This window comes from Rhinolophus hipposideros (assembly GCF_964194185.1).
Source record: "Rhinolophus hipposideros genome assembly, chromosome: 12".
NCBI lineage: Eukaryota > Metazoa > Chordata > Mammalia > Chiroptera > Rhinolophidae > Rhinolophus > Rhinolophus hipposideros.
Window position 1 is genome coordinate 8,466,412 of NC_138058.1, and position 26,814 is coordinate 8,493,225.

General features: G+C 42.4%; 1 protein-coding gene across 2 annotated transcripts in view; it reads right to left on the minus strand.

Moving 5' to 3' along the window:
- Positions 1–26,814, minus strand: part of TMEM182 (transmembrane protein 182) — an 87,060-nt gene that overhangs the window by 57,337 nt on the left and 2,909 nt on the right. The window contains exon 2 of one of the 2 annotated variants that reach the window (XM_081069056.1): positions 7,793–7,939. The exons of the other annotated variant lie outside the window; for it this stretch is intronic. The gene's annotated coding sequence lies outside the window, so the exon portion shown is untranslated. The remainder of the gene's footprint in view (positions 1–7,792; positions 7,940–26,814) is intronic. 2 annotated transcript variants of the gene reach the window in all.

Consider the following 26,814-nt stretch of genomic DNA (forward strand, 5'->3'; position numbering starts at 1 on the left):
ACACAGGCATACATATATCTTTTTGAATTAATGTTTCGGGTTTCTTCAAACAAATACCCAGAAGTGGAATTGCTGGGTCATATGGTAGTTCTAGTTCAAGTTTTTGAGGAACCTCCATAGTGTTTTTCACTGTCTGCACCAATCTGCAATCCCATCAACAGTGCATGAGGGTTCCTTTTTCTCCACATCCTCGACAATACATGTTTGTTGATTTTTTGATGAAAGCCATTCTGAAATCTTACCATTTGCGACAACATGGATGGACCTAGAGGGTATTATGTTAAGTTAAATAAGTGAAAGACAAATACCATATGATTACACTTATATGTGGAATCTAAAACACATAACAAACAAAACAGAAACAGACTCATAGATACAGAGAGCAAATTGGTTGCCAGATGGGAGGGGGTTTGTGGGGCTGGGTGAAAAAGGTGAAAGGATTACGAAATACAAATTGGTAGTTACAAAAACTCACAGGGATGTAAAGTACATCATAATATAGTCAATAATATCATAATAACTATGTATGATGCCAGGTGGGTACTAGGCCAATGAGGGCAATCACTTCGTAAGTTATATAAATATCTAACCACTATGGTATACACTGGAAACTAATATAATATTGAATGTCAACTGTAATTGAAAAAAAAATATTTTAAAGTCCAGAGGTAAAGCGATCTGCATGGGGTCTCACTGCCAAAGGCAATTCACAACAATTTATGGGCTTTATGTCTATCTTTATATCCTAAATGTCATCATTTATCTCTGTTACAACTTTCAATTTTGAATTCTCTGTGCCCCCAAAGTTAAATGAAGAGGCAAGGTTCTGAGTGAGTACTTAGAAGTGATCCTCCCGGAGAAGGGGAACCTGGGGACAAGAACAGGAACTGCAGTTTCCAGCTCCCTGCCCCACACCTTTTAGAATGAGGATTTCACTCATTCTAATGTGTATATATGTATATATACACATATATATATGTACATACACATATATATGTATATACACATATATATACACATATATATGTATATACACACATATATATACACATATATATGTATATATATGTATAATAATATATATATATATAAAATTATAGTTGACATTCATTATATAGACAGAGACATTCATCTCTGTATATATATTAAACATTATAGTTGATATTCATTATTGTCCAGCTTCAGCGTCAGGTGTACAGTGCAATAATCAGACATCTACATCATCCCTGAGGTGGTCTCCCTAATAAGACAAGTGCCCATCGGATACCCTACAAAATCTTTAAGTTATTGATTACATTCCCAAAATTGAATTTCATATCCCCATGGCAATGTTGTGGTTACCAATTGTGCTTTCTAATCCCCTCACCTTCCCCCTTATCGTCATCACCCCCTCCTGCCTAGCAACCCTCAGTTTTTCCTCTATGTCTCTGAGACTGTTTCTGATTAGTTCGTTCATTTATTCTTTTCTTTAGATTCCACATATAAGCGAGATCATATGGTATTTGTCTTTTTCTGTCTGACTTATTTCACTCAGCATAATATTCTTTCTCTAGGTCCATCCATATCGTTGCAAATGGTAAGATTTCATTTTTATTTATGGCCAAGTAATACTCCATTGTACAAATGTACCACAGTGTCTTAATCCAGTCATCTACTGATGGGCATTTAGGTTGTTTCCATGTCTTGGCTACTGTGTATAGTGCTGCAATAAACATAGGGGTGCATACATTTTTTCAAATTAGAGTTTTGGATTTCTCTAAATAGATACCTAGGAGTGGAATTGCTGGGTCATAAGGTAGTTCCACTTTCAGTTTTGGGGATACCTCCATACTGTTTTCCACAGTGGCTGCACCAATCTGCAATCCCACCAACAGTGCACAAGGGTTCCCTTTTCTCTTGTTGTTTGTTGATTTATTGATGATAGCCATTTTGACTGGGGTGAGTTGGTCTCTCGTTGTGGTTTTTATTTGCATTTCTCTAATGATTAGTGAGATTCAACATTGTTTCCTATATCTGCCATCTGTATATCCTCTTTAGAAAAATGTCTCTTCATGTCCTCTGTCCATTTTTTAATTGCGTTGTTTTTTTGGAGTTGAGGTTTTTTTAATAAATTTTGGATATTAACCTCTTATCGTTATATCATTGGCAAATATCTTCTCCCATTCAGTAGATCCCTTTTTGTTTTATTGATGGTTTTCTTTGCTGTGAAAAAATCTTTTTAGTTTGATGTAATCCCACATGTGTATTTTTTCTCTTACTTCCCTGCCCGTGGGACTATATCAGTAAAAATCTTTGTCCAGGTAATGTCTGTAAATTTTCTTCCTATATTTTCTTCTAAGAGTTTTATGGTTTCAGATCTTACATTTAAGTCTTTAATCCATTTTGAATTTATTCTTGTATATGGTGTAAGGTGGTGGTCCAGATTCATTTTTTTGCATGTCTCTGTCCAGGTTTCCCAGCACCATTTATTGAATAGACTGTCTTTACCCCACCATAAATTCTTGCTTGCATTGTCATAGATTAAATGACCATATAGGCATAGATTTATTTATGGGCTCTGTATTCTGTTCCATTGATCTATGTGTCTGTTTTTATGCCAGTACCATGCTGTTTTGATTACTGTAGCCTTGTAGTATAATTCGATGTCAGGTATCATTATACCTCCCACTTTATTCGTATCTCTCAAGATTGCCGAGGCTATCCAGGGTCTTTTATGGTTCCATATAAATTTTAGGATTGTATGTTCTATTTCTGTGAAAAATGTCCTTGGTCATTTGATAGGAATTGCATTGAATCTGTATATTGCCTTAGGCAGTATGGACATTTTAACTATATTAATTCTTCTTATCCATGAGCATGTTATGTGTTTCCATCTATTTGTATCTTCTTTAATTTCTCTCTTCAGTGTCATATAATTATCTGAGTACAGATCTGTTACTTCTTTGGTTAAATTTATTCTTAGGTATTTTATAGTCTTTGAAGTAATTATAAATGGGACTGTTTTCTTAATTTCTCCTTCTGATATTTTATTATTGGTATATACAAATGCAACTGATTTCTGAATATTTTGTATGCTGCTACTTTACTAAACTCATTTATCAGTTCTAATAGTTTTTTGGTGGAGCCTTTAGGGTTCTCTCTATATAGTATTATGTCATCTGCATATAATGACAATATTTCTTCCTCCTTATCAATTTGGATGCCCTTATTTATTTTCCTTGTTGGATTGCTGTGGCTAGAACTTCCAGTACTATGTTGAATAGAAGTGGAGAAAGTGGGCAACCTTGCCTTGTTCCTGATCTTAAGGGGAATGGTTTTAGCTTTTCCCCATTGAGTATGATATTAGCTGTGGGTTTATCATATATTGCCCTTATTATGTGGAGATATGGTCCCTCTAGTCCCACTTTCTTAAGAGTTTTTATGATAAATGGCTGCTGGATTTTGTCAAATGCTTTTTCTGCATCTATTGATATGGTCATATGATTTTTATTTTTCATTTTTTTTATTTGTGGTGTATCATATTAATTGATCTGCAGATGTTGAACCACCCTTGCATGCCAAGAATGAATCCCATGTGATCATGGTGTATGATCTTTTTAATGTATGGCTGAATTCTGTTTGCTAATCTTTTATTGAGGATTTTGCATCTATGTTCATTAGGGATATCGGCCTGTATCTTGTTTTGCAATGTCTTTGTCTGATTTGGGGATCAAGGTGCCAGTGGCCTTGTAAAAAGTGTTGGGAGTCTTCCCTCCTTCTGGATTTTATGGAATAGTTTGAAGAGAATAGGTGGTAATTCTTTTTTGAATGTTTTGTAAAATTCACCTGTAAAGCCATCTGGTCCACGGCTTTTGTTTGTTGGGAGCTTGTTGATTTCTGATTCTATTTCCCTGGTGGTAATCAGTCTATTCAGGTTTTCTGTTTCATCTTGAGTTAACCATCGAAGGTTGTATGCTTCTAGAAAATTGTCCATTTCTTCCAGATTGTTTAATTTGTTGGCATATAGTTGCTCATAATAATTACTTAAAATCTCTTGTATTTCTGTGGTGTCTGTTGTCACTTCTCCTCTTTCATTTCTGATTTTATTAATTTGGATCCTCTCTTTATTTTGATGAGTCTGCCTAAAGGATTGTCAATTTTGTTTATCTTCTCTAAAAACCAGCTCTTGGATTCATTGATCTTTTCTATTGTTTTGATTTTTGTTTTTTTGGTTTCTATTTCATTTATTTCCACTCTGATCTTTATTACCTCCTTCCTTGTACTACCTTTGGGCTTATTTTGCTGTTCTTTTTCCAGATCCCTTAAGTGTAGAGATAAACTTGATTAATGATGTTTCTTGTTTCTTTAGGTAGGCCTGCAATGCTATGAATTTCCCTCTTAGGACTGCTTTCGCAGCATCCCATAGATTTTAGGACATCATGTTTTATTTTTGTTTGTTTCGAGATATCTTTTGATTTCTTCCTGATCTCATGGTTGACCCATTCATTATTTAGTAACATGTTATTCAGCCTCCAGGTATTTGTGTGTCTTCCAGTTTTTTTTCCTGTAGTTGATTTCTAATTTCACAGCACTGTGGTCAGAGAAGGCAACTGGTTATGATTTCAATTTTCTTAAATTTATCAAGACTGGTTTTATGGCCTAACATGTGGTCTATCTTGGAAAATGTTCCATGTGCGCTTGAGAAGAACGTGTATTCTGCAGCTTTGGAGTGAAATGCTCTGAAAATATCGATTAAATCCAACTGCTCCAATACGTCATTTAAAGCCGCTGTTTCCATATTGATTTTCTGTCTGGAAGACCTGTCCCTTGTTGGCAGAGGTGTGTTGAAGTCCCCTACTATGACTGTGCTACTGTTGATCTCTGTCTTTATGTCAGTCAGTATCTGTTTTATATATTTGGGTGCTCCTATGTTGGATGCATAGAACTTTACTAGGGTTATGTCCTCTTGTCGAATTGATCCCTTTATTATTATGTAGTGCTCATCTTTGTCTTTTAATACATTCTTCATTTTAAAGTCTATTTTATCAGATGTAGGCATTGAAACTCCAGCTTTCTTTTTTCTCATTTCCATTTGCATGAAATATCTTACTTACTTTCAGCCTGTATGTGTCTTTTGATCTGAGATGAGTCTCTTATATACAGCATATGCAAGGGTCTTGCTTTCTCACCCACTCAGCCACCCTATGTCTCTTGATTGGAGCATTTAATCCATTTACATTTACAGTGATTATTGATAAGTACATAGTTATTGCCATTTTTTATTTGTATTTCTGGTCTCTCTTAGATTGTTTTCATCTCTCTTAACATTTCTTCCATTGCTGGCTTGGTGGTAATTAATTCCTTTAACTTATTCTTTTCTGGGAAGCTCTTTATCTCTCCTTCAATTTTAAATGATAGCCTTGCTGGATAAAGCAATCTCGGTTGTAGACCTTTGTTTTTCTTCACTTTGAATGCCTCCTGCCATTCCCTTCTGGCCTGCAAAGTTTCTGTAGAAAAGTCATTTGATAGTCTCATAGGAGTTTCCTTGTATGTAACCTGGTGTCTTTCTCTTGCTGCTTTTAGGATTCTCTCTTTGTCGTTAACTTTTTCCATTTTAACTATAATGTGTCTTAGTGTGGGCCTGTTTGGATTCATCTTGGTTGGAACTCTCTGCACTTCCTGGGCTTGTATGTCGGTTTCCTTCACCAGGTTAAGGAAGTTTTCGGTCATTATTACTTCAAATATGTTTTCGATCCCTTGCTCCCTCTCTTCACCTTCTGGTATTCCTCTGACGCACATGTTGTTGCGCTTGATGTTATCCCAGAGGTCTCTTACACCACTGTCATTGTTTTTTATTCTTTTATCTCTTTGTTCTGCTTGGGTGGTCTCTGCTAACTTGTCTTCTAAATCACTGATTCAATCCTCTGCCTCATCTAACCTGCTGGTAATTCCTTCAAGTGTGTTCTTTATTTCAGTTATTGTATTCTTTAGTTGTAACTGGTTGTTCTTTATGATTTCTCTATCCTTCCTTATGTAGTCACAAAGCTCCTTAAACATTCTTATCATCAGTGTTCTGAACTCTGTCTCTGATATGGTTGGTTACCTCTATTTCATTTGGTTCCAATTCTGGAGGTGTCTTCTGTTCTTCTATTTGGGACATGTTTCTTTGTTTCCCATTCTGGCTGAACTCCGTGTTTGCTTCGATATATTAGGTAGATTCCCCTAGGGTTCTCAATCTTTGCTGGGTGGTCTTATGTAGTGTGTGTCCTTTATATTTGACTTGCACCACTTCCATATTCTCCTGTGCGTGTGCTCCAAAGGTGACCCTTGTGTTGTGTGTATTCTCCTGTTAAAGTTGAGCTTCAATTGCTTTTGGCTTGTCAGTAGGTGGGATTGACTCCCAGGCTGTCTAGTTGTGAGAACTGGCTATGCCCACAATGGATGAGCTGCTGCATGAGGGTTGACTGCCCAGATGAAACTTGGCCCCTATGGGCTCTTGTGCCTGTAGAGAATTCCCTTCTGGTGTGCAACTTGTAGGTCAAACCCGGTAATACTCTGGTTTGGTCTGCAGTTGGACTCTGGGTGTGTTGTAGGGTCCTGGTGTAGGGCAATTTCAGAACAAAACAAATAAACAAACACAATAACAACAACAACAAAGAAAAAACCAAATACACTCACATGTAAAAATAAACCACACTCAACACAGGCAAAAATATCAAAAATACACACACACACACACACACACACACACAATTAATACAGAAAAATGGAAAGAGGGAGGAAAAGTAGAGAAGGGAAGAGAAAAAAAAGAGAAAGGGGAAAGTATATATATATATATATATGTATGCATATATATACATATATATATACATATATATATATAAAATATATGCTAAAAATGATAGTAACACAAAACAAAAAAAGAAAGAAAAAAAAAAGCAGCACCACTCTTGCCTTAAGTCCACCAAACAATCTCCAGGTTGTCCTCTGTTGTACAGAGTCCTCTATGTCTTGTGGAGGCAGATCCAGCCATCTGGCGTCCAGAGTGACCCTGGAACTGCAGTTCTAGATGAGTGGGGCTGTGGGGTGTGGTTGGTAGTTTCTACAAAGTCAATGCAGTTTCTGCTCTGGCCAGCACGTATGTGTGCTGACAGCACCACAACCAGCCACTGGGACGTGGCTTCTTCCCTGTGCACAGGTCTCCTGAGTCTTAGGGAACTTCCTCCATCGGGGGGTGTGGAGGGCTTGAGATTTCTGAGCTGCTGAAAGCCCAGAGCTGCCTCTGCCCCCTACTGTTAACGCCTGTGTGTGCCTCTGCAGCTGTAATTGTCCTGCCACAGCAGCGGCCCAGAAAAGGTGGGGGCTGGGAAGGGAGGCGTCTGCCGTCTCCCAGGCCAGCAGAGTCACACTCTACCCAGCCTCTTCCCTAGGTCACAGTTGCAAAACGGCTCTTCTCAGGTCCTGAGCACTACAGCTGCTCTATCATCTGACATACTCTTCAGTTCAGGGACCAGCTTGAGACTCTGGAAGGGTAAGGGTAGAATTGCTGTGGGTGAGTGGGGTAAGGGGCCCAGGTATGGCTTTTGCTTTTTTGTTTGACCTAGGGCCCAGCTGGAGATCTCCACAGAGGTTACTGCCTCAAACACGTGATACACTGCTCTCTCTGCAGGAGAGATCAGCTGTAGGACACAGAGAAAGAGCCCACCTCCTGGCTGTTGTGATCTCTGTTCTGTGTCCTGGGGCCCTCGCGTCTCCCCAGCTGCAGATGAGAGAGGCGTCTCCACACCACTCCCTACCCTTTTCCCCTGCTCACCCAGTTTGCCCACGTTCGAGTAGTCCTCCTACGAGCCTCTTAGCTGTTCTGTGTGATGAGTAGAGAGTCCCTTGATGGGTTGTAGATGTTCAATTTGTGGTAAGTTCTGGAGGAGAACTCAAGAAGACCACATCACTGCTACCATTCCTATGACATACCAGATGAAGATCATTCTTGATGAAAAATATTTAAAAAGGAGACATAATATAAAACTCCCTATGCTAGCCTTCCAGATCTTACTCAGCTTTACTTCAACAAATTTTAACTTTTCACCAAGTGCCCCAGCCGTCCCCACACCTGTATACATTATCCTCCCTCCTAGGTCTGCAACAGTTCTCCAAATTTTTGACTAATTATGTTCCCCTCTGATTAAGGCCTTTCTCTTCCATCTATCTGATTAGCTCTTCACTAATCCATTCAACAAATATTTACCAAGTACCTACTGGGTGCTACATGTTTTTCTAGGTGTTTTGTTACCATCAGCACTCTTCAAGGAGACTGTATTATACAACCCGTAACACTTTCTCATATTTCATTTTTCTCCTGCTCTTCTAGAAAATTTTTGAATCCCTATGTCTTAAAAACAAGTAGGTCAAGAAATGTTTGTTCAGTGAACAAATAATGAATGAACACATGAGTCAAAGCCCCATAGAAAATGTGCCCCATTATTCTTCAAGATGTTACTAGGGATGTTGGTCCCTTCATCTATAGTGTCCCCTGATGAGGACCAAGAGAAAATTTCTACATGCTAAAAAGAATTGTGTTTGGAGACACTATGAATATTGATTCATTTGACCAATATTTACCATGTGCCTGTTCTAAAACATAGTGCTGTGTCTGAGACATTGACAGTGAATAAAATGTGCTCTCTAACCTCAATGAGCTTATATTCTCCAGGCACTGTGAGGACTTCTTTCTTCATATTGGAACCTGGAAAGCTCAGAAGCCAATGGATAAAACGTTATGCCCCAATTCCCGCTCCCCTCCCCCTAGTTCATGACTTCCCTATTTCTTTCCTGTGTGCCCCTGACTGTATCACACCTTTTTGACCTGTTAGTTTGTATGTGATTATGTAAGCTGCTTCAAATACTTTTGAGAAAAGCCTACAGACTAAACAATGAAGCAAACAAATAGACATTTTGTAAAATCATGTATTAGATGGCACAGTGTGTCCAGCTAAGACTGGTTTGGTTTGGTTTTTCCATTCTGCAAGCTCCCTGAATTCTTTTTTCCCCTCATCCTGATTATGTCTACTGTCACAATTTCATGTGGAGATCCTCCTGACTTCCTGGAAATAACTTGCTTTTTACAGTCTCAGAGAAATTGTGGCAAAAATGTTTTAATTAAAACAAAGTTTAAAAATCAATATTTAAAAATCTAGAGTGTATAAAGATCGTTAGCATTCCAACATCATATGGTAAATTCCCTTCTTGTTTTTTTGTTTGTCTGTTTCGTATCATTATTCTTTATTATATACTGCTTTCTAGTAGTTTCTTAAGTATATAAAATGTCTCATTTGAAACATAACATTTTATTTTCCATTACATAATAATTAAAGGAATACATTCCCACTGAAACAAACAACATGTAAAAATAGAGAATAAAGAATTCTCACATGTTTCCTCACAAGTTAAATAAAACTTGACAACCAAAGGCTGGATGATTACAAATAATGGAAGGCTTTGCTTGTTTTGATCCAATGTCCTTTTATTTAGTTACTGTGCTTTTCATTGGTTAAGTTACGCTAAAACTTAACAAAAATCCTAAGACATGTTTAATTTGTGAGTGATAATGAGAAAAACACTGTTTTTTTTCTAAGATCATAATTTCCAATCCTGATATTTCAATAGTCTTAATGATCTCAAAATAGCTAATGAAACTATTTAAAAATTCTCAAAACAAAATTAATTCTGGTTCATTTTGCTTAAAAAAAAATACAAGAATGACAATACTCAGGGCCCAACAATGCTGAACATATTTGTATACAAATATAGAAATCAAACTCTCAAGGCTTCTACAGACTGGGGATCCATTTTCCACACAACTGGAATGGGACTTGGAGATGTTAGGGTAGATTCTTTTTATGTCATAGAATAATTTATCACAGATTCATCATACCTGTCTACCATTTCAACATCTAAAATCTCAGAAAATCAAAAGTTTTTGACAAAGTAGACTTGACTGGCATACACATGTACAGAGGATGCAAAAAAAAAATGTATACACACTTTAAGAAAGGCAAAAACTGTATTAAAATTGTAATACTCAATATATACCAATGACAAAAGATGAATATAAGTCATATGTATACATTGTTTTGGCACCCTGTATATAAACTATACTGTGAATTCTCATATATTTGATTGCTTACGGATGCATATGTTTGATTACAGCATTCCCCAATTTCTACTGGAGTGTTAGGCAATGGATAGCATATGTATATTTTTTTACTTTTCTAAAATCCCCCAAATTCTGAGTTCTAAAGAGACCTGGCCCTAAGGGATACAGATAAGAGACTGTGGTTCCATAGTCCTAGACATAAGACAATAGTCTGAGTGATGACCCTAAAATCAATTGTTTCCCTATAATCATTATTGAAACAAACTTTTACTGCCAGTGAAACACCACCATATGTGTCTGCCACTCTAATGACCTTTATAATCTCTGTTTTTGTATTATCATTCTTGGTTCTTGCTACCTCCCCCATCAATATGACACTAGGACCACCATCTATAATTTTGAGAGTTTATTCACAAGCCTTCTGGTCTTACACGCAATATAGAAACAACAAATAAACTCTACAGGAGCAGTAAACTCTAAGCAATTCTTTTTTTGTTTACGGCTACATCCCTTCGCCTAGCACAATGCGTTAGGTGGGTACTAAGTAAAAACTTAGCTTTCCAAATATTAATCTTGAGTGGAATTGACTTCGGATGAACACTGCCATCTGCTGGCTAATGGTAAAATTTGCATCCCATGGTATACTATGGTCAGTCGGGATTTTTACGCATATATAACACAAGGATTGTAGTGCAAGGATTTACTATCCTCACAGTACTTGCTGCTGGACAGCCTTAACTAAAATGGTGCCATCAAAGTACCAAGGTCATGCTGAATAACTTATACTGAACACAACTGCAGCAAGACCCACAGGCTCATTCACCTCATTAATTTAGGCCGTTTAAACTCCATGAAATTGAGAGCTATGTACACAAGTAATTCACACAGAGGGAGTTATATCACAAAAAAATTCCTTCACTTTAAAAAATGGTTTGCTGCCCAGCTCTGGGTTTAACTCCAAAAGGAACTAACTTAAGTGTATTAACTCCTAAAAGGGACAAAAAGCTTGGAACTTATTTGTTAAAAACCTGTCATCAGTTGCAATCAACACACAGTAAAACATTTCAGAAACAAAACTAGGGAACAAAGGGAAAATTCTTTGATTTCTAAAACTAGAAATGAAAATGAGGTAACTAGTAGAAATGCATCCATTATATAAACAAAACACATTTTAAACAATTGCAATTTTGATGTAATTTACTCATTCCTTTGTTTAGTTGTAATTCTTTCCAAGGGGACATATTACATTTCCTATGCCAGAAGCCACATAAATGAAGACGATCTCCTCTTCTGTCCCTTGGTTGTGAAAGTGCTTTTTATTATTCTTGAATGCAAGTACTTCAGTCTTAATTTAGAGAATGACATTTTTATATATCCTTGGTTCAGGGGTATGATGCCTTCTCCTTAAATATCTTTGCAACTGAGTCCTTTGTCGGTAAAGATGAAGATGGACTTTTAATTCCCATTCCCAACAACTTTCCCAAGATGGGACTCATAAGAGGCTCAAATGAGCCCAGGGTCTGTGAGCCAGTTCAGGTTCTGTGCCCCAAAGGAAAGACAATCCAATCAGTGAGAAAGGTGGGGGGTGGGGAGACACATTCTTCTGGGACTTCAGTGCCCCCAGAAGAGACCCTGAGGAGAAAATAGCTAATGTTGCGTTTGTGAAAATGCAGTCAGCAGCCCACGGAGAGGCTACTGTCTGCAGGATTGCTGAAGATGCTGCCAAAGTTCCTGCACAGAAGGCTCTTGTCTTCACGTCCTGCTCACCCAGGTCCTTTAAGATCTGTTTAATTGCATATGTGGTATGCGGTAAGTGCTTAGAAATTAGGACATATCAAAATACTCAAATAACACAAGAGCTACATAACAAAAATGGAAGCAGCAACAAAATAGCACTCAGAACCAAGTGCTTAGGGTTTATTAACTCATTTAACCCCCACAATAATCCACTGCAATAAGTGCTATAATTTCCCATTTTATCAATGAGTAAATTGAGGCAATTCTAAATCTCTCTATGGCAGGGTTTCTTATCATGTTTCCCCGAAAATAAGACCTAGCCAGACTATCAGCTCTAATGCGTCTTTTGGAGCAAAAATTAATGTAAGACCTGGTGTTATATTATATTATATTATATTATACCCAGTCTTATATTAAAATAAGATTGGGTCTTATATTAATTTTTGCTCCAAAAAAAACGCATTAGAGCTGATGGTCCGGCTAGGTCTTATTTTTGGGGAAACATGGTATGGACTGCTTTGTGTACCTCCACATTCATGTTGAAAGCCTAACCCCAATGTGACTATATTTGGAGATAGGGCCCATTAGGAGGTAATTAAAGTTAAAGGAGGTCATGAGAGTAGTGTCCTCATCTGTCACCCGGAACATGAAACTAAGGCCAGGAGTTAGATGCTGGAGACAGATTTCAGTTCCACAACAGTTATCAAAGGATGATTATAATGTGAAAAAAGTAATAAAGTTTCCATTTTCATCTTAGAAATGTAGAGAGCTAGAAAGAGCATTCTGCCCTCCTTTTTTTTTCAAACAAAAGGTCAGCCAAATTTCAAATTCATTACTTTCTTGAACCCATGAGACAGTTGCGGTCGCAGGTAAACAACCAACCAACTTGACTCTCCAGGGGGAAAACAAGCGCCTGTAGGGAGAAAAAGTGATAGGGTAGGTAGGTAGATAGAAATGAGCAGAAGGAGAAACTTAGCTAACCCTGGTTAGGCAGCCCCTTGCTGCAGCTCCTACTTGGGTCAAGACCTCTCGTGGCTGCCCAGCAGGATTCCAGGCTTACACATACCTCTAAATCAAAGAAATGCATTAGAAGAGATGACATCCTGCTTATCAGAGAACACATCCTATTTGTCAGGACCACCACTATCTTACTTACTAGCTCAACAAGATTCCAAGTTTACACGTACTCCAAAGAGATGTGTTTACAAATGCCCCTAAATCAAGGGGTGTGTTTGCACATGCCCCTAAAACAAAGGAATGCGCTGTTAAAAGCCAGAGAAGGGAGGACTAGGCACATCAGGGGGAGAAAGAGAGATAAGAGAAGGGAGGGGGGAGGCAATTCTACCCAAAGAAATAAAAGCCTTTAGGCAATGCAAGGTGAGGCTCCTTTCCTCTCTCACGTCAGCGTACTCTGTGTCTCAGAGTGCACTCGCTTTGACTAATAAACTTCTTGCTGTTCTATGGTGCACAAACTCTGTCTCTTGATTGAAGTCTTTCCTTCAAGAAGACGAAGAGCCAAGGTACAATGTCATTTTCCCAGTAACCAAAGGACCCAAGCATTTGCTAACCTATAGTAGAAAATACTGAATGGCCTATGAGCTCCTAAGAATATTCAGCTGAAAAATTCCAATGGATTGTTATAGGCCCCCTGTGGCTAGTGTGAAGACCCTGCAGGTCCCATGAAAGGGGGATTTGCATCAAATTGCTTTTCTTCCACAAACCCTACTGAGATAAGAAAGTCATAGGCAGTCAGGGACAGGATTGTAGCAGAGGACATCAAGGCCAAAGAACACAGTTTCAAAGTAAATGACAGAAAAATGTGGAGAAGGGAACTGGGCAGGAGGGTCTACCACAGCAAACTGCAGACTCAGCCAAGACACCAGCCTAGGTTTGGAGGGTTTGGGGAGGGAGGGCAATCAGCTTCTGGTAAACAACTTGAAGATTGCAGACTCAAGGACATATAGTCTCCAGTGAAGCTTAGCCTGTGGGGCATTCCATTTTCAGATCCCCCTCTCTCCAAAGAGCGTTTCTCTTGCGCTTTGCAATAAAACTGTGTGCTGCTTAAATTTGCCTCTCCGATTCACATTTCTATTCCTCAGCAACTGCAAGATCACAATCCCGGGAACACAACTGGATACCCACATTATTTGGGGGCTCGTCCAGGATGTAAGGAGAGGTAAATATTATCTTTGCCTTTCTACTTGCCCATCCCGGGCCTTCATCATTTTCATCCCTTTCTCCTGTCACACAAAAATTGGGCCTCCGTCAGCCATTTAAAGGCGACTAGCATGGCTGCCAATCTCTAAGACTCAGTGAACAGGGTCTTCTGGGACCAGAGGCGGTGGATCCCCCGATTTGCATGAGGAAGGTCAGCCACCTGCTGCTCGACTTCTCTTTCTCTGCGGGGAGGGGAACATCCTCGGTGCCGTGCATGACCACTGGAACGGACCTAGGATAACAACTGCGGGACCCTGGCCATAGAGACACTACAGTGGGTCCTAAAGGTCTCCGTGGTCCCATGCCAGTCTGACAGCCCAAACAGGTGCCTTGTACCGACCCCTCCCATACTGTCATTCTCTTTTCAGTCTCTCCTATTTTTGACGGTTTGTGAGACGTTGGTCCGGGCCCTTTCCTGTTAGACCTCCTCACCTGCCTGACACATTATTCCTCGCGACATCTAAGGTAAGAAAATGGACCTTTGCCTTTACCACACTTCTTTAGTCACCAGGGACTTTCTCTTCAAACACTTGGTGGAATTCCTCCACGAGTCCCACTGGGATCTCCTCCAGGCCCTCAACCGTAGACAGTGTTGCCCTGAGGTTCCCACCCAGCACCTCTGTTGTTTCTGTTCCCTGGCCCACTCCTGCCTCAGTAGCTCTTGCCTGGCGGCCCATGCTCACTTGGGCCTCCATCCATGGGGGCCCAAATATCTTGCCACCTTTCTCTTACACCTCTGTTTTTGCCACCCCTCCGACAGTCACCAAATTCCCCTACGTTAAGGAATCCTCTTTCCTTGAGCCCTTCTGGGCTTTTGCAACCTTTTCCTTAGGCCACATCAGGAGTGGGACTCCTTCGAGTCCCCCTCCCTCCAGGTCTGGGCCATTTACACCCTCATCTCCATTCTCTTCAAATGGAGTCACTTCTACATAGTCCGGGCCATCAATTTCAGAGATGCCCAGAGCTGGGGCCTCCATCCATACACCCTAAGATGACCATCGTTGGCCATGCATTATACAGATCTCCGATCACAGGGGTGGGCAAGCATTCACTCGGGGTCCAGGTCAGGCGGCCCAGGTCAGGCGGGCCAGGTGAGTATGACTAATCCTGGCAACCTGCGACTCCCCACAAGCTAGCTCTTGGTCATGCAGTGTGTTAGACCTAGGCTCTAGGGGACGCCCTAAGCAGAGTAGCAGGAGAAAGAGCAATAAAGGGACGCCTTTCCTCTTCTTTCTCCCTTTCGGAATGGGCAATCAGCCCTCAACCGCCCACACCCGCCTGAAATGCATCCTGAGACACTGGGATAAATTTGACCCCCAGGCCGTGAAGAAACAGTGTATGATATTCTTTTGCTCCGAAGCGTGGCCCCAGTACAAATTAGAAGATGGGGAGACCTGGCCTCCTGAGGGAAGTATCAATTACAATACCATAATACAATTAGACTGATTCTATAGATGGGAAGGTCAATGGTCTGAAATTCCATATGTTAGGCCTTTTTAGCCCTGAGCAATGATCCAAACTTATGCATGAAATGTAAAATTGACCAGGCCTGCTGGCCCTGGTCTCATGCCCCGCTCCACCGAAGGCTTCTCCTTAGACAGATACTTTCCCTGTCACTTGAGGTCGGGTTACAGGAACAACATACCTATCCAGAGGTCTCTCCTCAGGCCTCTCACCTTCCCCCTCCCTCTGCAGGCCCGACTTATCCTTCAGCACCCTCCTTACCCAGGACTGCCTGCCCATGGCCACCCCACCCATAGGGCAAATGTCTTGCCATCACAAGAGATGCCAGGAGAATTCGTCCCGGTCTGCGTCCAGGTCCTTTTCTCCCTATAAGACTTCAAATAAATAAAGGATGACAGGAAAGTTTTCAGATGACCCAGACAAATACATAGAGGCTTTCCAAAACTTAACCCAAGTTTTCAAACTCTCATGAAAGGACACCATGTTAATCCTTATCAGACACTTACCAGCTCTGAAAGAAAAGTGGCTCTACAAGCCGCTGAGCCATTCGGGGATGATCAATTTTTAGTATACCATGATGAAAAGACAGGATGAGATCCTGTCAGGTAGCCCTTCCCTACAGGAAAGCAGGCAGTACCCACCAATGATCCCCAATGGGACCTCTATACCGCCACAGGAAACTGGCAGAGGAAGCATTTTCTAGCATGTATCTTGGAGGGCTTAAAAAAGACCTGGGCTAAGCCCCTCAATTATTCCAAACTCTCCACCATCAGTCAGGGATCAGACAAGAACCCTTCAGCCTTTTTAGAGAGTCTCAGGGAGGCCCTGATCAAGCACAGCCCTATCAGATACCCTGGAAGGAAACATAATCTTTAGGGACAAGTCTGTAACTCAGGCTGCCCCAGATATCTGCAGACAGCTACAAAAATTGGTTATGGGGCCCAAGGGCACATAGAACAATTGTTTAAGGTAGCCAACACTGCGTTTTATAATCGAGACCAAAAGGAGGCAAGCAATAAAGTAAAAAAGATCAAAAGGAAAATGGAGATGCTCGTAGCAGCCCTTCAGGCCACTGTCCCACAGGAGATCAGGGGAAAATTCAACTGTTATCAATGTCTGGGCACTGGAAAAGAGAGTGCCCCCAGACACTGGGGGTAACATGGAGACCACCCCGACAATGGCCCCTCTGTGGAGAAGACCACTGGAAATTGGAATGTACTCAGGGTCCTCAACCCCCAGGACCAGCGCATCCAGGCCCCCACATGAGACTGAGGGGGCCCAAGGCTCTTAACAATGGTCCCCACGTCCCAGTTGCCCACAGGGACCCCTGACCCCAGGTAATTCCCCGAATTCTTAGGTAACTAAAAATAGAGGGGGAGCCTGTTGACTTCCTCCTGGATATAGGAGCAACTTTCTCCATCCTCCTCTCTAACCCAGGGACACTCTCAAATCACTTATCCGCGGGCTAACCGAAAAGCCAGTCACCAAATATTTCTCACAACCCCGAGGGTGTTTGTGGGGTGACTTAAATTGTTTTCTCATTCCTTTTTGGTCATGCCAGGAAGTCCCACTTCCCTGCTGGAAAGAAATCTCATGACATAACCAGGAACCGTAGCCCTCACCTCATAGCCCCTGGACAAATTCCCAACTGTAACCCAGTAATAGAAACAGACATTGACCCTGAGCTCTGGGCCAAGACTGGAATAGTCGGCCGTGCCCTAATGGCTACCCCAGTCTGTGTTTACCTCAAGGACCCCCATACGTTTTCTTGCAGGAGGCAGTAGACTTTAAAACCTAGATTCGACAAGGGATAATCTCAGTTATCAATAACCTTAAAAAGGCAGCGTTCCTCAGGACATGTAACAGTCCTTGTAACACCCCTATCCTGGAAGTCCAAAAACCCAGCGGAGACTGACAGTTGGTACAGGACCCCCGGCCATCAGTGAGGAGGTCGTCCCCATACATCCTAAAATCCCAAATCATTACACACTTTTAGGCCAAATACCTAAAGAAACCAAATGGTTTACTGTCTTAGACTTGAAAGATGCCTTCTTCTGCTTACCCTTACACCCGGATTCGCAGTACCTTTTTGCCTTTGAGGACCCCCGAAAGCCAGACCTCGCAGCTCACATGGACGGTCCTTCCCCAGGGGTTTAGGGACAGCCCCCATTTATTTGGACAGGTCCTCTCAAAGGACCTGTCCGACTTCTCCAACCAGTGTACCCTGTTACAATATGTGGATGATCTCGTGTGCGTTCCCCCCTCCCTACCCGAGAGCCTTATAAGCCACTGTACAACTGCCCTCGTAAACTTCCTGGTTACAAGGGGTTACAAAATTTCTAAGGCCAAAGCCCACATGTGCCAGACCACAGTCAAATATTTGGGCTTAACGCTTTCGCAAGGACAGAGAGCTCTAGGGCCAGAAAGGGTCCAACCCATTTCCACATACCCTCTCCCCCGAATTCTTAGGTAACTTAGTGATTTTCTTGGCTTAACAGGATATTGCTTCTATGCATTCTTGGCTATGGGGAAATAGCCAGACCTCTGTACCAAATAATCAAAGACACACAGGAAGCCATGACGCACCTGGTGCTTGGAAACCCCGAGGGAAAGCAGGCCTTTAACTTCCTGAAACAGACTTTACTAACTGCCCTGGCTTTGAGCCTTCCGAACAGGGGGCCCTACAACTTACATATCACAGAGAGAAAAGGAATGGTGCTGGGGGTCTTGACCTAACAAAAAGGGCCTGCCCAACAACAGATAGGGTATTTAAGCAAGGAGCTGGGCTTAGTAGCTCGCAGGTGGCCTGCCTGCATCCGGACAGTTGCAGCAACTGCCCTTCTAGTACCCGAGGCCCTCAAACTCACCCTGGAGCAAGACCTCACAGTACACACCCCACACCACATTCAGGGATTACTAAACACTGAAAACAGCCACTGGCTCACAGATGCTCGTCTCTTAAAATACCAGGCCCTGCTGCTAGAAGGCCCGATCACACAGATCAGGACATGCTCTACCTTAAACCCTGCCACCTTCCTCCCTGAGGATGACACGGGACTCACACACGACTGTCCACAGGTGTTAGCACAGACCTATGCGGCCAGGTGGGACTTGCAGGATGTACCCCTAGACAGCCCAGAGTAGATGCTCTTCACTGATGAGAGCTCTTTTATAGAAAACGGGGCCGCCAAGCTGACTATGCTGTAGTCACTGTGCATGAGACCATAGAAGAAAAGGCCCTAGCGCTCGGCTAGCTGAACTTACTGCCCTCACCCGAGCCTTGGAACTGAGCCAAGACATAAGGGCTAACACATTTACTGACTCCAAATGTGCCTACTTAGGTTTACATGCCATTGAATCAGCTGGAAAAAAAAGAAATTTCTTAACAGCCACTGGGTCTCCCATCATAATCATCAGGAGATCAACTGGTTACTCTAATCAGTACACGTCCCCCCAAAAATAGCGGTCAGACATTGCCAGGGACACCAAAAGGGAAACGACCAGGTTTCTGAAGGTAATTGTCTAGCAGATCAGGTCGCCACAAACGCCGCCAAACTAGCTCCCACAATAGCTGGGACAGTCTGCAAACACATATCAGGCCCCAATACACACAAGAACAACAACAGTGGACAAAAAGACAGGCTATACTTATATGCCTTTGGTTGGCTACAAAGTGAGGATGGCCCTCTCCACCTCCTAGCAGCGAATCAGTGGAAGGTCCTCAAAACCCTACACCAGACCTTCCATTTAGGGTGGGACAAAACTGTACAGGTGGCTCAACAGTTATTCACAGGCAAAGATATTCACAAAACTATAAAAAACATCCTTACCTCCTGTGAGGTCTGCCATAGAAACAACCCCCTAAGACATCCTCAAACACCCACGGGAATACAAAGGCAGGGTAAATATCCAGGGGAGGACTGGCAGTTAGATTTCACCCAAATGCCAAAGCAAAAGGATACAAATATCTCCTAGTAGGCACCTTCACACATTGTGTTGAGGCCTTTCCCTGAAGGACTGAAAAAGCTATAGAGGTAGTTAAAGCTCTAATCACAAAAATCGTACCCAGGTTTGGTCTCCCCAGGTGCCTCCAAAGTGACAATGGACCCTCTTTCAAATCCTCGGTCACCGAAGGAGTCTCTAAAGCCTTGGCAATAAACCACTATCTCCGCTGTGTGTGGAGAGCCCAGTCATCTGGCCAGGTAGAAAAGACCAATGGCATTATTAAAAGACATCTTCAAAAGCTATCCCAAGAAACTAGCCAAAGCTGGACCACCTTGCCCCCTTATAGCTCTCCTTCGTATTCGAAAACCCCCAACAAATGGGGCCTAAGCCCCCTTGAGATGCTCTATGGCAGGTCCTTCCTAACAAATGACTGACTAGTAGCCCGTAAAACCATAGAATTAACCCAGCATGTTACCTCTCTAGTCCAATTCCAACAAGCCATTCAACAGATATCGGGATCACAACCCAGAGAAAAAGGCAGCCCCTGTTTTCTCCAGGTGATAAAGTGCTTATTAAAACCCTTCCCTCTGTCTCCTAGTCTAGACCCGGTCTGGACAGGCCCTACACGGCAATGCTTTCCACTCCCACAGCATTTAAGGTGCCAGAATTCAACTCCTGGATCCACCACTCTCAGGTAAGCCCTGGACACCTGTAGATCCCAGCCCTGAATACTCCAGCCATCCCCAAGGAGGTCTGAAAGTAATCCTGCACCATTCAGATAAGTGCCCGGATGGTGGGATTTAACCCCGGAGGGACGACAGTGGGGTCACATTCTCCTACGACTTGCCTTTTTCCTCTTTCTTACCATTCACCCTCATCTGTGCTGCCCTAGACCCGACACCCTTTGCCTGCCATGGTTTCTCGTGGGCAGGCTTGAGTTGGGGACTGATCTGCATCGTATTCTTAGGACTCACTCTAGTAGTCCTGTGAAACCTTCCTAAATTCCAGGATGACCGCCGGATTCGTCTCCCTTGTTCTCCTTCAGGCTGCCACCCATGCCCTCCAGGCAGAGGGACTCTCAGAATGGGTCCAGCTGATGGCAGCCGCTTTTAACCTGATTGCTAGATCTGTGGAAGGAAATCCCTGGGGACCACTATTCCTGCCCCTATTTTCACCTGGCTACGAGCTAATTACACTGTTACCCCCTCCATTTCTTACACTAGCCGTTTCCCCAACAAGGCCATTGAGGGACTGTTTCTGATCACCTTGAGGGAGAGCATGGAGAGGAAGAGACGACCGAGTCCCCAGTCCAATGAAACCCAGACTCTCGCCTGGCTAGATAGGCTAAGCCTTAGTACTCCTGCCACCTTTTGGTTTTGCTGCAAAAATGCTATTCAACCTGTATGCCTAGAATTATTCCCTGGGGAGCTTCTCTCTTCCCAATGTAAATTCACTTTCAAGGTCACCACCGATTCAGGGGAAGAACATTGGAATTCCTCGAATTATAACACGCTACAGGCAAATACAACCCGCACCAAATATCACATGTTCCTCAGGACCCCCTTACCCCCAAAGGAAGGCATCCTTTACAGCCACCACAAACCTATCCTGTTCCGCAGGAAGGTCTCACGTAGTCTGCAACACATCACAGGTCACTTTGGCCTCGGGACTGCTCCTCTGCACTCACCGATTCTCCCTAAAAACCGACCCCTCAAGCGCTTTAGCTTCCACAGTCTCCGATAGACTCAGCATGGATCTAACTTTAATTTGACAAAAACTGAGTGGAACGTCCTCCAATCTGGGCAAACCCCAAACCCTCTAAACATACAGGTTTAATCTTAATCTAATACCTGAGGAAGGTCTCTTTTTCTTCTGTGGCACCAAAGCCTATATCCCCCTACCCCCTGGCTGGACCGACCTCTGTAGCCTTGCTTTCCAAGCTCCCATGGTAGACTACTGTGTTTCCCCGAAAATAAAACCTCACCAGAAAATAAGCCCTAGCATGATTTTTCAGGATGACATCCCTTGAACGTAAGCCCTAATGCGTCTTTTGGAACAAACTTTAATATAAGACCCGGTTTTATTTTCAGGGAAACACGGTATGCTACCAGCACCAGCTACATGCCACATGTTTAGAAACAACTGTACCCCAGAGCATGGAGGGTCGCAGTAGCGCTGGTTCTAATCCCACTTCTAACCGTGATTTTAGGAGCATCCATTAGTGGGGCCAACTAGAATAATCTTTAAAAGAAACCACTACTGAAATACGGAAGCTTACCCAACAGGTAGCTTCACTAGTAGGGGTGGCTCTTTAAAACAGATGGGCCCTAGACTTATTAACTTTTTATGTAGGGGGAACATGTGCCTACTTAAAAGAGAGATGCTATTTCTACATAAATCATTCTGGGTCTGTGGTCACTCACTTAGACACTGCAAATGAACTCGTAACTTCCATCGAAAATCTCTCAGGATGTCCCAGAGCACTCAACTCTTATGATGGCTACGGCCCCTCTGCTAGTCCTCTTTCTGCTTTCATTCGGACCCTGCATCCTCAATCTGCTCATTTGGTTTATCTCTTCTCACCTAGAAACCATAAAGCTACAAATGGTACTTTTGTACCAGGGACAAGGACCTTGGTACTTGTATCAGGGACAGGACCTCGGTGGAGGACATCAAGGCCCAGAGAAACAGTTTCAAAGTAGCTGGCAGAAAATTGTGGAGAAGGAAACTGGGCTGGAGGGGCTACCATATCAAACTGCAGAATCAGCCAAGACACCAACCCAGGTATAGGGGTGGGTGGGGGGGAGATTGGGGCAATCGGCTTCTGGTAAACAACTTGAAGATTGCAGACTCAGGACATAGGCACAGCTTAGCCTGTAGGGCATTCCATTTTCAGGTCCCCCCTCTGCCTGAGAGCTTTTCTCTTGCTCTTTACAATAAAACTGTGTGTCGCTTAAATTTGCCTCTCCGATCCGCATTTCCATTCTTTGGCAACTGTGAGATCACAATCCCAGGAACACACCTGAATCCCCACAACACCACCAGGTGCTTACAGAGAAGATGGAAGAATCTTAAGAGTCATCTCCCACTGGTATTAGCTAGGGGAGCAGAAAAGTAGCCACTGCCAAACTCTATCCACCTATCTCCCCTGTAGAACAAAAGCCTTATTCTGCATGGAGAAGAAGAACAAAACTGTCACATGGTGGAAACACTTTTAGCTGAGTAAGACAAGAGGTTAAAAAAGAAGAAGAAAGAAAGGGAGGGAGGGAGAGAGGAAGGAAGGAAGGGAAGAAGGACGGGAGGAAGTAAGGAACTTTCCCTGAGAAAGAAGCAGGAATACACACAGAGCATCAGAATTTTGGGGCAGTGAAACTCTCCTGTATGATACCACAATGGTGGGTACATGCCATTATACATTTTGCCAAACCCACAGGACTCACAGCACCAAGAGTCAGCCCTAATGCCCACTATGGACTTTGTGTGATAATGATGTGTGCGTGTAGGTTCATCGATTATAACAAATGTACCACTCAGTGGGGGTGTTGATAATCAGGGAGTCTGTGCATGTGTGGGGGTAGGGGGTATATGAAAACTCTCTGTATTTTATGCTGTGCTTCTGCGAACCTCAAACTGTTCTAAGTAAGTCCATTAAAACAAACAAACAAACAAACAAACAAACCAAAACACCTCTCTACATAAGAGAGGAACTGGAATATCTGTTGCCAGGCCCGGAACTACAACTGAAAGAGGGATGGGAACACTTGAGAAGGCCACATGCTTGAGACTCAGGTTCTTAGTGTCTGAGACAGTTCCTTTCTAAGATTATGCCTGGCTGAGACATAGTCAGAACACCAAAGATGCTCTCCCCTCTGCCAACCACCAACATGCTCACAAGCCCCGACTGGAAATGATGGAATATACCCTAGAACTGCAAGACAAAGACTGGCTCTGAGGCACAGTACAGAGGGAAGATCCAAAGCCAAGAGGGGAGCAGATATAATGGAAATGCTCTAAGCAAGTAGCTGACACCTTAAACACGAGGTAGCAGTAGAGCAGGGTCTCAGAGCTATGGCTATTACGTACTGGATAACTCTCTGTTGTGGGGGTGGGGTGCTGTCCTGTAAATTGTAGAATTTTAGCAGTATCTCTAGTCTCCACTCACTAGATGTGCTAGTAGCACACCCCTAGTTGTGACAATTCAACTATCTTAGGCAAGAGATGGGGACAAGATGGCAGCGCAGGAGATGCTAAACTTGCCCCCTCCACGGGCACCCCAAGTAAACACCTACGTATAGATCAATTCTTCCTGAGAGACAACTGAGGGATGACTGAAACGGTTCTGTACAGTAAACGAGAAAGAGACCACATGGAGAAGAGTGGGGAACGACGGGATGGGGGGGGTGCCAGTGAGCACAACTGTTTACATTATGTATGTTTACATAATGCAACTGGAACCTCTATCCAGGATCCTATCCAGAATCCTCTGGTCGATGTGCAAGGCTGCCCCAGAACATTCCCTGCTGCCCTGCCCAGAGCCAGCTCCAGCCTGGACAGCCAGGGCACCACTGTGCACACGCACACTGCGCCACATGGCCCAGAGCCCACTTCAGTCCTGGACAGCTGGACCAACAGGGCACCACTGCACACTCATACACACTGGGCTGCCCCATCTCAAGCCTGCTGGGCCCTGCCGGCTGGCATTTCAGGCACTGTACATGCACACCCCAGCTCCAACCAGTCTGCCAAAACCATACACAATCCATAGTGAGGTCACTTCTACGTGAGTCCACATTTTCAAGACTGGGAGAGAGAATTATTTCATCTAATTTGTAGAAACCAACACAGAAGGTCAAACAAAATGAGAACACTGAGGCATATATTTCAAATGAAGAAACAAGAAAAAAAATCCAGAAAAAAAGGCCTTACAAAACAGAAATAAGTAATTTGCTTGCTAAAGAATTCAAAGTAATAGTCATACGGATGCTCACCAAACTTGAGAGTAGAAGAGAACAATTTCAACTAAGAGTTAGAAAATGTAATAAAGAACCAATTTGAGCTGAAGAATAGAACAAATAAAATGAAAAAATACACTAGAAGGAATCACCAGCAGATAGATAATATAGAAGAATGGATTAGTGGAAATCTCTCAGAACAGCAAGAAGGTAAAAGAATAATACTAATTATATATATAATTTAAGGGACCTCTAGGACAGCATCTAGCACACTAACAATCACATTATAGGGATTCCAGAAAGAGAAGAAAGACAGGGGCAAAAGTTTAACTGAAGAAATAATGGCTGAGAACTTTCTTAAACTGGGGAAGGAAACAGACATTTAGGTCCAGAAAGCATAGAGAGTTCCAAACAAGCTGAATCCAAAGAGATCCAAACCAAGACATATTGCAATTAAAATGGCCAAAGTTAAAAGACAATCTTGAAGGCAGCAAGAGGAAAACAACTACTCACATAAAAGGGCAACTACCCCATAAGGCAACCAGCTCATTTCTCTGAGACAGAAACTTTATAAGCCAAAAGGGAGTGGTAGATTACATTTAAAGTGCTGAAAGAAAGAAACTTAAAACTCAGAATACTCTACCTAAGGATAGCATTCAGAACTGAAGGAGAGCTAAAGAGTTCCCCAGACAAGCAAACACTAAAGAAGTTCATTACCACTAAATTGGCTTTATAAGAAATGTTAAAGGATCCTCTCTCTGTAAGCAGAAAGGGCCATAACTAGAAATAAGAAAATATATGAAAGGAAAAACCTCACTGGTAAAGGCAAACATATCATAAACACTAAATCAGATACTTAAAAAGCTAGTATGAAGGTTAAAAGTAACAAAATAAACTATAACTGCAATAAGTAGTTAGGGAACACACAAAACAAAAAGATCTAAAATACGACGTCAAAAACAAAAATATGGTCTCATCTTCTAATTCAACAGAACCCTTGCTATGTCCCCTGGTGGACACATTGCCCTCTTGTGACCAGAGACCTCAAAACCAGAGCTCAAAGTTGCCAAAATGGGGTATTAGGTATAATTGTGAGAGGAGCCACTACCACTTCTACCCTTCCCAAGCTATATCTTCTGGATAAAGACGAGACAGCACTATCTAATGGTCTCTAATTCAACAGATACACCATATGCTTGAAGACAGAACTCCATTCTTTTAGGGTGTCGTCTTCCATTTAGCACTATAACTGAGCCTTCAGTAAGCCTCCATTCTTCTGGGTGATGGGTAATGTGATAAGATCAATTAATTCACTAAGGATGATGCTACTGCTTTATTTCATCTGCAGTGAAATGAGTACATTGATCAGGAACCACACTATGTAAAAATACTACATAAGGTATTTTGTGAGACCATGAACAGTGTTGTTAGTAGTAGTAGGAATAACGAAGGAAAATATTTATGCAAAATACTTGTGTATGCCACTGAGGATGAATCTCTGCACTTTCCATAATACTAGTAGAGGTCCAATAAAACCAGCCTTCTGTTGGGTTGTTTCCCCAGGGAACGGTGGCATAGCAGGAATTAAATGTTAGTCTCTGCTGCTGGTAGATTAGAAATTAAGCAGTATCACTGATAAAAGTGAGACCACATAGTCTCCATCTCTGCCACCTATTTTGTTAATGAGCCTATTGAAGAAATACTAGTGAGGGTGGGGACACCCAAAGAGCACATCATTTTGTCCACCTCATTTTTAAGAGCCGCCTCTGCAGTAGATACCCAATGGTAGACATTCACATAGGACAAAAATATCTTCTAAATCCTGTGCCCCGTTTGACACATCCATACACATCTCTTCTCTAGACGTATTTGTCACTGACCTTGCAAGTCATTTACATCTAGCCCATTTGATATTGCCCATGAATAGTGTACTTCATATTTGGCTCTCGCTCCAGGCAAAGTGAATAACCAAAGTACCACGTGAAGTCTAGCCAATGGCAAGGTTTTCCTTCCTGCACCACTGTCCTGTCCAAAGTTACCCGTGTAGCACTGTAGCGCTACAGCGATACACTTTCAGGTGGTACCAGAATATCATGCAGATCTATTTGTAAACCAGCCTTAGTTGTTTCTTCTTCAATCAACTGTTTGTAAAGAACTTCCCAAGAGGCCAAGAGACCTCCAAGGTCTCTGCTGATTATATATTAGCAGTCTTTCAATTCTTTTGATGTGTAAGCAATTTCCTCCAAAGTTGTAGTGTCTACCTGCCCCCTGGAGCATACTAAGATTTTACCCTGGCTATTTATCTAGCAACCACACTAGGTGATTTGGATAGGTCTTGAACACAAGCATGCCCCTTTAAGGCATCTA